Source organism: Moschus berezovskii, chromosome 9 (assembly GCF_049115385.1).
Source record: "Moschus berezovskii isolate FMDL1 chromosome 9, NW_MosBer_1.0, whole genome shotgun sequence".
Lineage (NCBI taxonomy): Eukaryota > Metazoa > Chordata > Mammalia > Artiodactyla > Moschidae > Moschus > Moschus berezovskii.
Genome location: NC_142468.1, coordinates 104,668,855 through 104,681,019, shown reverse-complemented (window position 1 = coordinate 104,681,019; position 12,165 = coordinate 104,668,855). Strand labels below are relative to the sequence as shown.

General features: G+C 38.5%; 1 pseudogene; it reads left to right on the top strand.

The window, feature by feature from the left end:
- The first annotated feature begins 4,557 nt into the window (after positions 1-4,557).
- On the top strand, positions 4,558-5,507 carry LOC148776890 (olfactory receptor 4M1-like; annotated as a pseudogene).
- Positions 5,508-12,165: the final 6,658 nt, after the last annotated feature.

Sequence of the window (12,165 nt, the reverse complement as noted above, 5' to 3'; positions counted from 1 at the left end):
GAATGGAAATTCACAAGATACTGTTAAAGGAGGAGCAGACATTTTAAAGATTCTACGGATAAGATTATGCAATATTTTTTTCTGTCTTTGTCTGACTTACATTCTTTAGCATAACATCCTCCAGTTTCATCAATTTTTTTTTTTGCAAATGGTAGAATCTCCTTTTTTTTTTAACACTGAATAATATGTGTGTATAGATGTATATACACAATCATAATCTCTTTATCCATTTAAAAATTGTATGGCAGTTATCAGAGGTAGGGAGGTGGGGGAAATAGGGAGATACTGGTCAAAATGTACAAAGTTGCAGTTATGCAGAATGAATAAATAAGTCTAGAGATCCAATGTACAAGATGATTACAGTTAATAATGCTCTATTGGGATACTGAAAATTTGCTAACATGATAGATTTCAGGTGCTCCCATAATAGGAAAAAATGATAACTATGTGGAAGTGATTATGTATTCAATAGCTTATCATTTCATAGTGGAATGATTTAATCTGTATCAAAGCAAAACTTCACACATGACATTGAAAGCTCTGTCTCAAAATGTATAACTTCTCTGTCATTTCTACAAAGTGTTCACTTGTTTACCCTATCATTTCACTGTGTATATGTATATCAAATCATCATGTAGGACACCTTAATGTATCAAACTTTTATCTTTTATAAAAGCCCCCCCCAAAAAAAAACAAAACAAGCAGACTTGCATCCAGAAGCTTAAGAGGTATAGGTGGGTGAATGCAGAATGAAGTAAAACCCTCTTGACCCCTGCTCTGAGTAAAAACTTCTTGGCTTGGAATCATGCAGTTCAGTTCAGTTTAGTCGTTCAGTCGTGTCCGACTCTTAAGAAATGTCCTGACTCAATTTCCATGAATTACCGTAAGAATTTCCCTCCAAGAATTCCCCACAAACATAATTCCTTGTTCTGGATTTTATTGGCACAATCCCAAGATTTTTTAGAGTATGACACAACATATCTAAGTATTTTTGGCAGTCAAATTTTATTAAGAACCTGAAATGTGCTAGATGAACCTCATTTCAGACATAAAAGATATAAAGATACATTTTAAAAAAATTTTTGTATTATGTTGCTCACATTCCAGCTGACTTTGGTGGTGTGGAAATAACATACAGTTCAACATTAAATCCTGCCAATTGCCAATCCTAAATAATTTTCTAAACAGGCAATTCTTTTCTCTAAATAGCTACTGAAGATTAAACTTAAAGATTAAACCACAACGTTTTTCCTGCATGTAATTCCACTGCAATTTACCCACAAAGCAATCAGCCATTCTCGAGATTTTACTCTAAAATGTATCGGAAACGGCTCAAATCCAATTCCTTAACAAAGACTCAAAGGCTTGGTCTTTGTCTAGTCTCTTTATTCTGTTTGTACTTCAATCAGTCACGGGTCTTCTGGAGTCCATAGAGACTCTTCCTTGCCACATTCTTTATATGTGTTGTTCTCTATTCCTAAAATGCTTTTCTCCTGAATTTCAAATTTAACTGAAATGCCAATCCGAGAATCTTTCCTAAAGAAAGCCACCACTACACATTGCCACACGCCACCATCATTTATTTAACCATAATTTCCTTTTTAGTTACTTCTTTTATCAATAGTGATATTTATTTCATTTTCACTTATTTATATTTCTTTTATTTACTCACTGTTTGCTGACTCATTTATCATCTGTATGTATTTCTGAAATGGCGGCTCAACGAGGCAGAACGTCTCCTTTGCTCACTGTTGTCTTCTCATGTGTTAACAAGTGGTCAATATTCCCTAAATACTGGTTGGGTGAGCAAGTGAACACTAGAGAAATGACAGAGAAGCTACACATTTTGAGACAGAGCTTTCAATGTCATGTGTGAAGTTTTGCTTTGATACACATTGAATCACAAATGTGGGCTTCCCTGGTAGCTCTGCAGGTAAAGAATCCATTTGTAATGCAGGAGATCCAGGAGACATGGGTTTGATCCCGAAACTGGGACGATCCCCTGGAGGGGGTCACGGCAACCCACTCCAGTATTCTTGCCTGGAGAATCCCATGGACAGAGGAGCCTGGCAGGCTGCAGTCCATAGAGTCACAAAGTCGGACACGACAGTACTGACTGAGCACACAGCACAAATCACAAATACAGACCAGGGTCAGGATTGCTGTGGGTTCTATAACATTCAGGCCGTGGCCGTGTTCATGTAGGGTGTATATATGTTGGCTTGTCCTCGATAGAGCGCTGCATGTGTGTCTGTGTTTCATGAGTAGGAGCTGAGTGCTGGCTTGGAGAGTAGGAGTTTGGTAACTTGCTGATTGTTAGCAGAGGAGATAGGCATTCACCAAGGAGGGAGGAACGATGAAATGCTTTGCTATTTTTTTCCCCGAGGAATAAGTCAGGTAAGTTATCTTCATGAGGTGTATATTATTAGTTTCTAATTGTATGTCATATATCAGACATTGAGGTACAAAAATAAATCTCTTTAACGCTATTTTTCTGGTAAAATAATCCTTTCTATTTCATAACCCCTGAAGTATGCTTGCTTTCCCAGTACATCAACGCACATTCACCCAGATTCTTTCTTTCTAGATTAGTGCCATTTTCTCTTCTTTTTGATGGGATAGGTTCAGAGTATGACAAAGAGGAAAGCGTGACCTGTGTGACAATAATCAGAATTATCGTATCAGTGTCCCCTTGAGAATTAAAAATACTTAGTGTCTTGTAACAGTATTTACTGCATTGAAATATTCATTTACTTTTAGTAACAAGAGGGCAGTTATTTTATTAACAGCAAACAATCATTCCACATGTTTGAAAATGGCATACCATAATAGCAAAATATCCAAGTAAACTAAGTAATCATAAGGTTCTGGATGTGTTTGATAGAGACACTTTTGATTGTTGGAAACTCATAGCTGACTTATCAGTGAGTGTAAATGAATAGTATGCTGTGAATTTGCAATTATTTACTTTTTCTGTTTTTAGTATGGAGGCTATGGGGCACCTTCTCCAAGTAAGTACAGTAACACTTTTTATCCTAGGAAATATGTCATTCTGAATAACCATTCTTTTAAGAAAGTTGAGGATTGAAAACTGGCAGCATCATCTATCTTTCTTTTGATTAAAATATTTCTAAACTGAATTGTAAATGTTCCTGTCTTACTTAACATGATTAATTAACTCACTGAGGACCCATACTGGTCCATTCATGAATGTCAGAATATTTCCCCTTTGCTAAATACTAAATAATTCCACTGACCTTCCTTGGTGTTTTTGTTTTTCTGCCTCTTGTGTCAAATTCCTTGCAAACACTGTTTTTTGAGAGAATGTGGGGGGAGAGGTGTTCACTTGTAATGAACCATCCCTTGATCATAATAAAATGCTTTTATAACACATTTTGAAGTCTGTGTTTGTTAAAATCATGCACGAGTTGAGGCTGTAGGTTCCATGGTGGAAACTTTGAATTTCTTTGGTCAATATTATACACAAGCTTTAGTGCACAGACACTGTGGTATCTATTTGGTTTTCTAGAACCCTAACTTTTGTAAACATGTACTTCCTGAGGAAAGGCAATACTATAAAACAGCGCATCAGTAGAATAGAAGCAACTCTTTAGCATTGGCTTTTGTTCACAAGAAATTGTTACTTTGGTGTCGCAGTTTTTACATTACTAAAAAGAGGAAGTATATTTGGTAAAGTAAATGATTGTCTTAGTTTTATTCGGTGATTTTGTTAGATCTAATAGAAATAGGTTCAACATTAGGCCTTAAGAAAAATTTTATCAATAATCTTTTTCCCACTGCCACCTTGAAATGACAGAATGGGTTGGCTTGGGTGGCAAGCATATCCATTTCTTAATTACTACATCTTCTTCCTACCTACCTGAAACAGGGGGTAAAATGCATGGCCAGTGGAGTAATCCGCATAAAGAATTTTCATATAGGACCCTGCATTGTTGTGTTTTGTGATTGTTTACATATAATCAAGGGTTAAGTTCTCTAAGTTTTGGTTAAAGGGAAAAGATATCCATTCACTAAACTTGAAACCCTAGCATCTCTTTGATGGTTTATAACTAAAATATCATCAGATCAGCACACCCAATATTAGACTACAGGCCCAAGTTTCAAATCGATCAGATTTCACATCATCATTAACAGCAACAACAACCACAAAAATCTAGAAAGAACAGGTTGCATCTTTTATTACCAGTCTAAAATTTGGCTAAACTTGGAAGAAGTTGCACATATTGCTTACTAAAGTAGATGTTTAGGGGAAGGATTAGTGCATTTCTGAGTTTCATAAAAAATAGAAATAACAGTAAGAACTTGAGATTTTGGTGTCAGATATATGACATGTTTCATATAGTTTCAATGTTTCTAATTTTCAGTTCATCACTTATTCTTTCCTTATCTTGGTTTATACAATATGAAATCAGGCAACCAAACTTATGCTAGTAAAATCTCTTAATGGCAGACCAGATTTGATGATTTTTAAAGTGTTGAATGCTCTTTGGAGTAATAACAATTTCTTTATTTTTCATAGCCATATCATGAAAAAAAAGTGAAGAAATGGAAACTGCAAATTACACCAGGGTGACAGAATTTGTTCTCACTGGCCTCTCCCAGGCTCGGGAGGTGCAACTAGTTCTATTTGTTATATTTCTGTCCTTCTACTTGTTCATTATTCCAGTAAATATTCTTATTATTTGCACCATCAGGCTTGACCCACATCTGACTTCACCCATGTATTTTCTGTTGGCTAATCTGGCCTTCCTTGACATTTGGTACTCTTCCATCACAGCCCCTAAGATGCTTGTAGACTTCTTTGTGGAAAGGAAGGTCATTTCCTTTGGTGGATGCATTGCTCAGCTCTTCTTCTTGCACTTTGTTGGGGCCTCAGAGATGTTCCTGCTCACGGTGATGGCCTTTGACCGCTATGCTGCTATCTGCCGCCCCCTCCACTATGCTACCATCATGAATCGATGTCTCTGCTGTATCTTGGTGGCTTTCTCCTGGATGGGGGGCTTCATTCACTCTACAATACAGGTGGCTCTCATTGTTCGACTTCCCTTCTGTGGGCCTAATGAGTTGGACAGTTACTTCTGTGACATTACACAGGTTGTCCGGATTGCCTGTGCAACACCTTCCCAGAGGAGTTAGTGATGATCTTTAGCAGTGGTCTGATCTCTGTGGTGTGTTTCATTGCTCTTCTCATGTCCTATGCCTTCCTCCTGGTGATGCTCAAGAAGCACTCGGGTTCAGGTGAGAGTACCAGTCGGGCCGTGTCCACCTGCTACTCCCACATCACCATTGTGGTACTAATGTTTGGGCCATCCATCTACATTTATGCTCGCCCATTTGACTCTTTCCCCCTGGATAAAGTGGTATCTGTGTTCCATACTGTGATATTCCCTTTACTTAATCCCATCATCTACACACTGCGAAACAAGGAAGTAAAAATGGCCATGAGGAAGCTGGTCAGCCGATACATTTTATGTAAAGAGAAGTGAAAGATTAATGGCATTTTCTATAGTCCTTCTGAAGGTTTTTGTCCTAAAGAAGGAAGTATTTGCAGTAGTATTGGTTCTTTCACTACCTCCTTTTGTCTGAGGTCTTAAATCCCACTAGGTTTCCCTCTAATTGGTGAAAAAACAAAGAAATTAGGACGGAAATAAATTTACTCACTCTCTCCCTGAAATTTCTGGCAGATCACCCTCAAAATTTAAGATATAATAATGATCTGATAAAACACACATTTTCACTAATTGCTTATTGAGTGGCTTTTCTGGAGAGGATTTGGCTATGAGGAGACTGTATGTTGAGAAATAATAAAACTAATAAGACCTGGAAGATGTGTCCACTATGAATATAAAGAAGTAAGTGGCTAGTATATGAGTAGGAGTAGTTTCAAGAGACTATGTTTTTGTTTAGTTGCTAAGTTGTGTCCCACTCTTTTGTGACCCCAGGGGACTGTATCCTGCCAAGCTCCTCGTCCATGGGATTTATCAAGCAAGAATACTCGAGTGGGTTGCCAATTTCTTCTCCAAGTGATCTAATTAAATATTATTGTCATGTTTCAGTCTTAGTCCAGTGGGATGATGTTTGGTAAACCATCTTCCTGGTACTGAAAAAATAGATTATTTACTCCTTTATCTTCTTCCTCTTTACAGAATGGAAAGTGAGCGTTTATTCATATAAGCCATTTCAACTCATGCCAGGTGGTAACCACTCAACAGTATTGGTGACAGAAGTCAAATTTTGTCACACGTTGGAAACCAATTTTATAAATTCATAGCTGAGTGTAGTTTGATTACTGTGTGACACCCCTCTCTCAGAGGAAGTTGCTAGTCGGATAGTAGTTTTTAAAGTCAGTCTCTCCTTATACCCTCCAGTGTGAAAACAGACTTGGAGGAAAGGGATTCTAGGCTGATTGGGATTGATAGACAACCAGCTGAGTGATTGTTTTAAAGATCACCTCTTTTGTCAGTCTTTATGTCTTCTGTATTTGCTTATTCTGCCATTTATGTTAAAGTTAAATTAGTGGTGTGTTGTTTTTGTTAGCACTATAAATAAGAGTTCTTTCTTATTAAATCAAATTTTATATTTCTTTAAAATATAAATGGAAGAGCCTTATAATTTCCATAATTTTTTAACTCTCTAGTGAGAATTCTTTAGTGAATTATTTGTTAGTGATCAATTAATTCCCTATACTCAGAACCCAATTACTGACCATCCTTCAGAATATAAAAGATTGTAATGTTTGAGTTCATGCAATTTTTAAAAATTTAAATGAACTTTTCCATTTCAAAACTAGAGGATCATTTCATCCAAGGACAAGAGCACTTGGGGAGCTTTGAGCTTTAGTCATATGTTTTTGACAACGTACTATGATTAGATTTTGAGGGAAATAGGTTCTTGTCAGTATCAGGAATGAATATGTGTAAATAAATGATTAAAATAATCCCAGGGTTATTCTTTATTTGGATACTATTTATTAATTGAGGAGGTAATCTGTTCCAGATCCAGTGTACCTCAGGCACATAGGAAGGAATAATGGTACTGACCGTCTATTCTTTGCTTTGGGAAGCTTTCCCTATGATGTCACAGTGGGGTTCCCCACATTTGTGTGGAAGCTTTTGCACACTAATAAGCAATTCCTGGACTGCAAGAAGGTGTCCACGAATTCAGCTCAAATCTGGAAACTGTCTCCTTGGAAACAGAATCTGATTCCACAGGTAAACTGCTCAGTTCCACAAGGACAACCTCCACTTGAGATGCCAGGTGCAAGCCCAGGTTGTCATCTGTGCTTCTGCCTGATTGGCTATAAATCAGAGATTCCCATAATCCCTTCCCCGGGTTCAATTTATTAGAACAGCACACAGAACTTGGGGAAATCTATTTACTCACCATTAGCAACTTGTTACAAAGGATATCAAAGGATATGCATCAACAGCCAGATGAAGAGACATATGGGGTAAAGTTCTGAACAAAGGAGCTTGGAGCCTGGCGCAGGAGCATGTGGACCCATTAATGCTCTTTAATCGTTTAAAGATTAGAGTTTCTGGGATATGTAAATTCTCCAAAAAGTACCAAAGATCTATCCTTCTGGGTTTTTATGGAGGCTTCATTACATAAACATGATTGGCTCATTAAAAAGCTATACTAACCAAGAGAATACGGTATTGATGTGAAGACAGACTGATGGCCCAAAACAGAGTAGGCAGAAGCAGACTCACACAAATTGTAAATTCATTTTTGTCAAAGATACATATACAATTCACCAAGAAAGGAAAGTTTTAAACAAATAACGCTAGAGCAACTGAATATGTGTATGGAAAACAATGAACTTGGACATCAAGCTCACTGCACATACAAAATTAATTTGGAGTTGGATCATAGATCTAAATGTAGCAGTTATAACTATAAAGCTCCTTGGAGAAAACGTAGAAGAGTGTTTTTTTTTTTTTCATATTTGGGATGAGCAATGATTTATTAAATAGCACAAAAGAAGCTGTAATCATAAAACTGATAAATTAAACCTTAAGAAATAAAAAATTACTGTTCATCAAAATATACCATTATGAAATTAATAAGCAAATTATGCACTGGGAGGGAAATTTGAAATTTCCTAATCCCATTTAAATGGGGATTTCCCTGGTAGTCCAGTGGTTAAGACTCTTACTGAAGAGGGCCCCGGTTGGATCCCTGGTTGGGGCACTAAGATCCTGCAAGTCGCTAAGCACAGCCCCTCACCCCAAAAAGATTGGGACAGACACTTCAGAAAAGAAATATACAAATGATCGTTATGTTCGTGGGAAGATGCACATCATTAGTCATCTGGGAAATGGCCCAAGACATGTGACCACGTGTTCAGACAGAGCACACTCTCACCACTCCACAGAACAGGCATAAATTTGCCTCAGTAAAACTCAAAAGGCAACAAAAATGTAGTTTATCAAGTGCCCCCAGGTGTATATAACATCCTAGATACCAGACACTTTCACATAAGTGAGTAGGTTGCCCAGTGGATCAGAACTGTGAAAGCCTGACAAAGGAAGCAATTGAAATACTGATTTCTAAATTGTTGATTTGCATATGAAAGGTGGCTTTGCAGGTGAGTCATTAATTATCTGTAGGAATGGGAAAACTCTGGGAGGCTCAGACTCTCTGGGGTTGTCAGGGCCCAAGATGTCCAAGCATCAGAAATACAAAAAATAAAAAGGCACAATGAACACACTACAACAAACGTTGGTCAACTGATGAAAGAACTTGAACTCTCTCATATGTTGCTAGTTTACATCTACCTTTGGATCCAGAGATCCTACTCGTCAGTGGTTAGCCAAGAGAAATGGAAACTTGTGGACAAAACAAATAAAACCTTTGGATTCTATACACACAATGGAACTTTATTTGGTAATTAAAAAGAACCCCATTGCCTTCTCTGAATTAAAAGGAACAGCTGCAGATAATGCAACACGCATGAACATTAAAATCTTAATGCTGAATTAAAAGTCAGATAAAAAAGAATACATGTCATGTGATTCCATTTTGAAACCTAAGGAGAAGGAAATGGCAACCCACTCCAGTGTTCTTGCCTGGAGAATCCCAGGGAAGGGGCAGCCTGGTGGGCTTCCGTCTACGAGGTCACACAGAGTCGGACACGACTGAAGTGACTTAGCAGCAGCAGCAGCAAGGTAAAGCAAAACTAGTCTATGATGTTAGAGATTAGAAAGTGGTTGCTAACCAGGGTAGTATTTGCAGAGGAGAATGACAAAGATCACAGAAAGATTTTCTGGAATGAATGAAGGAGACATTCTACATCTTGTTTGGAATAGTGGTTCCTTGAGTGCTAACATCTGACACAAATATTTAAGTCCAACACTTACCTGTGCCTTTTCATGCTTATAAATTATATCTAAAGAAATATAATCAAGAACTTATTTTCATGCTTTCTTGTAAATGCATGCAATTTTTGTAGGACACAACAGGAATTAATATTAATTTTCTGCTGTGAGATGTGAGGAGAAATGGACACAGGAGAATTAAGATGGGAAGGAGAGCGCCTCACTACAGATTATTTTTAAATAATTAACTTTAAAATGTATGAATGTATTATTTATTAACATTTCATGCAAAGATGGGCACAATAAAGGACAGAAGTGGTATGGACCTAACACAAGCAGAAGATATTAAAAAGAGGTGGCAAGAATACAAAGAACTATACAAAAAACGTCTTCATGACCCAGATAGCCACAAGGGTGTGATCGCTCACCTAGAGCCAGACATCCTGGAATGCAAAGTCAAGTGGGCCTTAGAAAGCATCACTACAAACAAAGCTAATGGAGGTGATGGAATTCCAGTTGAACTATTTCAAATTCTAAAAGATGATGCTATGAAAGTGCTGTACTCAATATGTCAGAAAATTTGGAAAACTCAGCACTGGCCACAGGGCTGGAAGAGGTCAGTTTTCATTCTAATTCCAAAGAAAGGAAATGGCAAAGAATGTTCAAACTATCACACAATTGTACTCATCTCACACACCAGCAAAGTAATGCTCAAAATTCCTCAAGTCAGGCTTCAACAGTGTGTGAACCATGAACTTCCAATTCAAGCTGGTTTTAGAAAAGGCAGAGGAACCAGAGACTAAATTGCCAACATCCGTTGGATCATCGAAAAAGCAAGAGAGTTTCAGAAAAACATCTGTTTCTCCTTTATTGACTATGCCAAAACCTTTGACTGTGTGGATCACAACAAACTGTGGAAAATTCTCAAAGAGATGAGAATACCAGACCATCTGATCTGCCTCCTGATACAGCAGGTAAAGAAGCAACAAGAACTGGACATGGAACAACAGGTTGGTTCCAAATTGGGAAAGGAGTACGTCAAGGCTGTATATTGTCACCCTGCTTATTTAACTTATATGAAGAGTACATCATGTGAAATGCCAGGCTGGAGGAAGCACAAGCTGGAATCATGATTGCCAGGAGAAATATCAATAACCTCAGATACACAGATGACATTACCTTTATGGCAGAAAACAAAAAGGAACTAAAGAGCCTCTTGATGAAAGTGAAAGAGGAGAGTGAAAAAGTTGGCTTAAAACTCAATATTCAAAAAACTAAGATCATCTGGTCTCATCACTTCATGGCAAAGAGATGGGGAAACAGTGCAAACAGTGAGAGACTTTATTTTCTTGGTTCCAGTATCACTGCAGCCATGAAATTCAAAGATGCTTGCTCCTTGGAAGAAAAGCTATGACCAACCTAGACAGCATATAAAAAGCAGAGGCATTGCACAACAAAGGTGTGTCTAGTCAGTTCAGTTCAGTTCAGTCGCTCAGTCATGTCCGACTCTCCGCGACCCCATGAATCACAGCACGCCAGGCCTCCCTGTCCATCACCAACTCCCGGAGTTCACTCAAACTCATGTCCACAGAGTCGGTGATGCCATCCAGCCATCTCATTCTCCGTCATCCCCTTCTCCTCCCGCCCCCAACCTTTCCCAGCATCAGAGTCTTTTCCAGTGAGTCAACTCGTCGCATGAGGTGGCCAAAGTACTGCAGTTTCAGCTTTAGCATCAGTCCCTCCAATGAACATCCAGGATTGATCTCCTCTAGAATGGACTGGTTGGATCTCCTTGCAGTATAAGGGGCTCTCAAGAGTCTTCTCCAACACCACAGTTCAAAAGCATCGATTCTTCGGCAGTCAGCCTTCTTCACAGTCCAACTCTCACATCCATACATGACCACGGGAAAAACCATTGCCTTGACTAGACGGACCTTGGTTGGCAAAGTAATGTTTCTGCTTTTTAATATACTATCAAGGTTGGTCATATCTTTCCTTCCAAGGAGCAAGCGTCTTTTAATTTCATGGCTGCAATCAGCATCTGCAGTGATTTTGGAGCCCAAAAAAACAAAGTCTGACACTGTTTCCACTGTTTTTCCATCTATTTCCCATGAAGTGATGGGACCAGATGCCATGATCTTTGCTTTCTGAATGTTGAGCTTCAAGCCAACCTTTTCACTCTCCTCTTTCACTTTCATCAAGAGGCTTTTGAGTTCCTCTTCACTGTCTGCCATAAGGGTAGTGTCATCTGCATATCTGAGGTTATTGATATTTCTCCCGGCAATCTTGATTCCAGCTTGTGCTTCTTCCAGCCCAGCGTTCCTCATGATGTACTCTGCATATAAGTTAAATAAGCAAGGTGACAATATACAACCTTGACGTACACCTTTTCCTATTTGGAACCAGTCTGTTGTTCCATGTCCAGTTCTAACAGTTGCTTCCTGACCTGCATACAGGTTTCTCAAGAGGCAGGTCAGGTGGTCTGGGATTCCCATCTCTTTCAGAATGTTCCACAGTTTATTGTGATCGACACAGTCAAAGGCTTTGGCATAGTCAATAAAGCAGAAATAGATGTTTTTCTGAAACTCTCTTGCTTTCTCCATGATCCAGCGGATGTTGGCAATTTGATCTCTGGTGCCTCTGCCTTTTCTAAAACCTGCTTGAACATCTGGGAGTTCACGGTTTACATACTGCTGAAGCCTGGCTTGGAGAATTTTAAGCATGACTTTACTAGCGTGTGAGATGAGTGCAATTGTGCGGTAATTTGAGCATTCTTTGGCATTGCCTTTCTTTGGGATTGGAATGAAGACTGACCTCTTCCAGT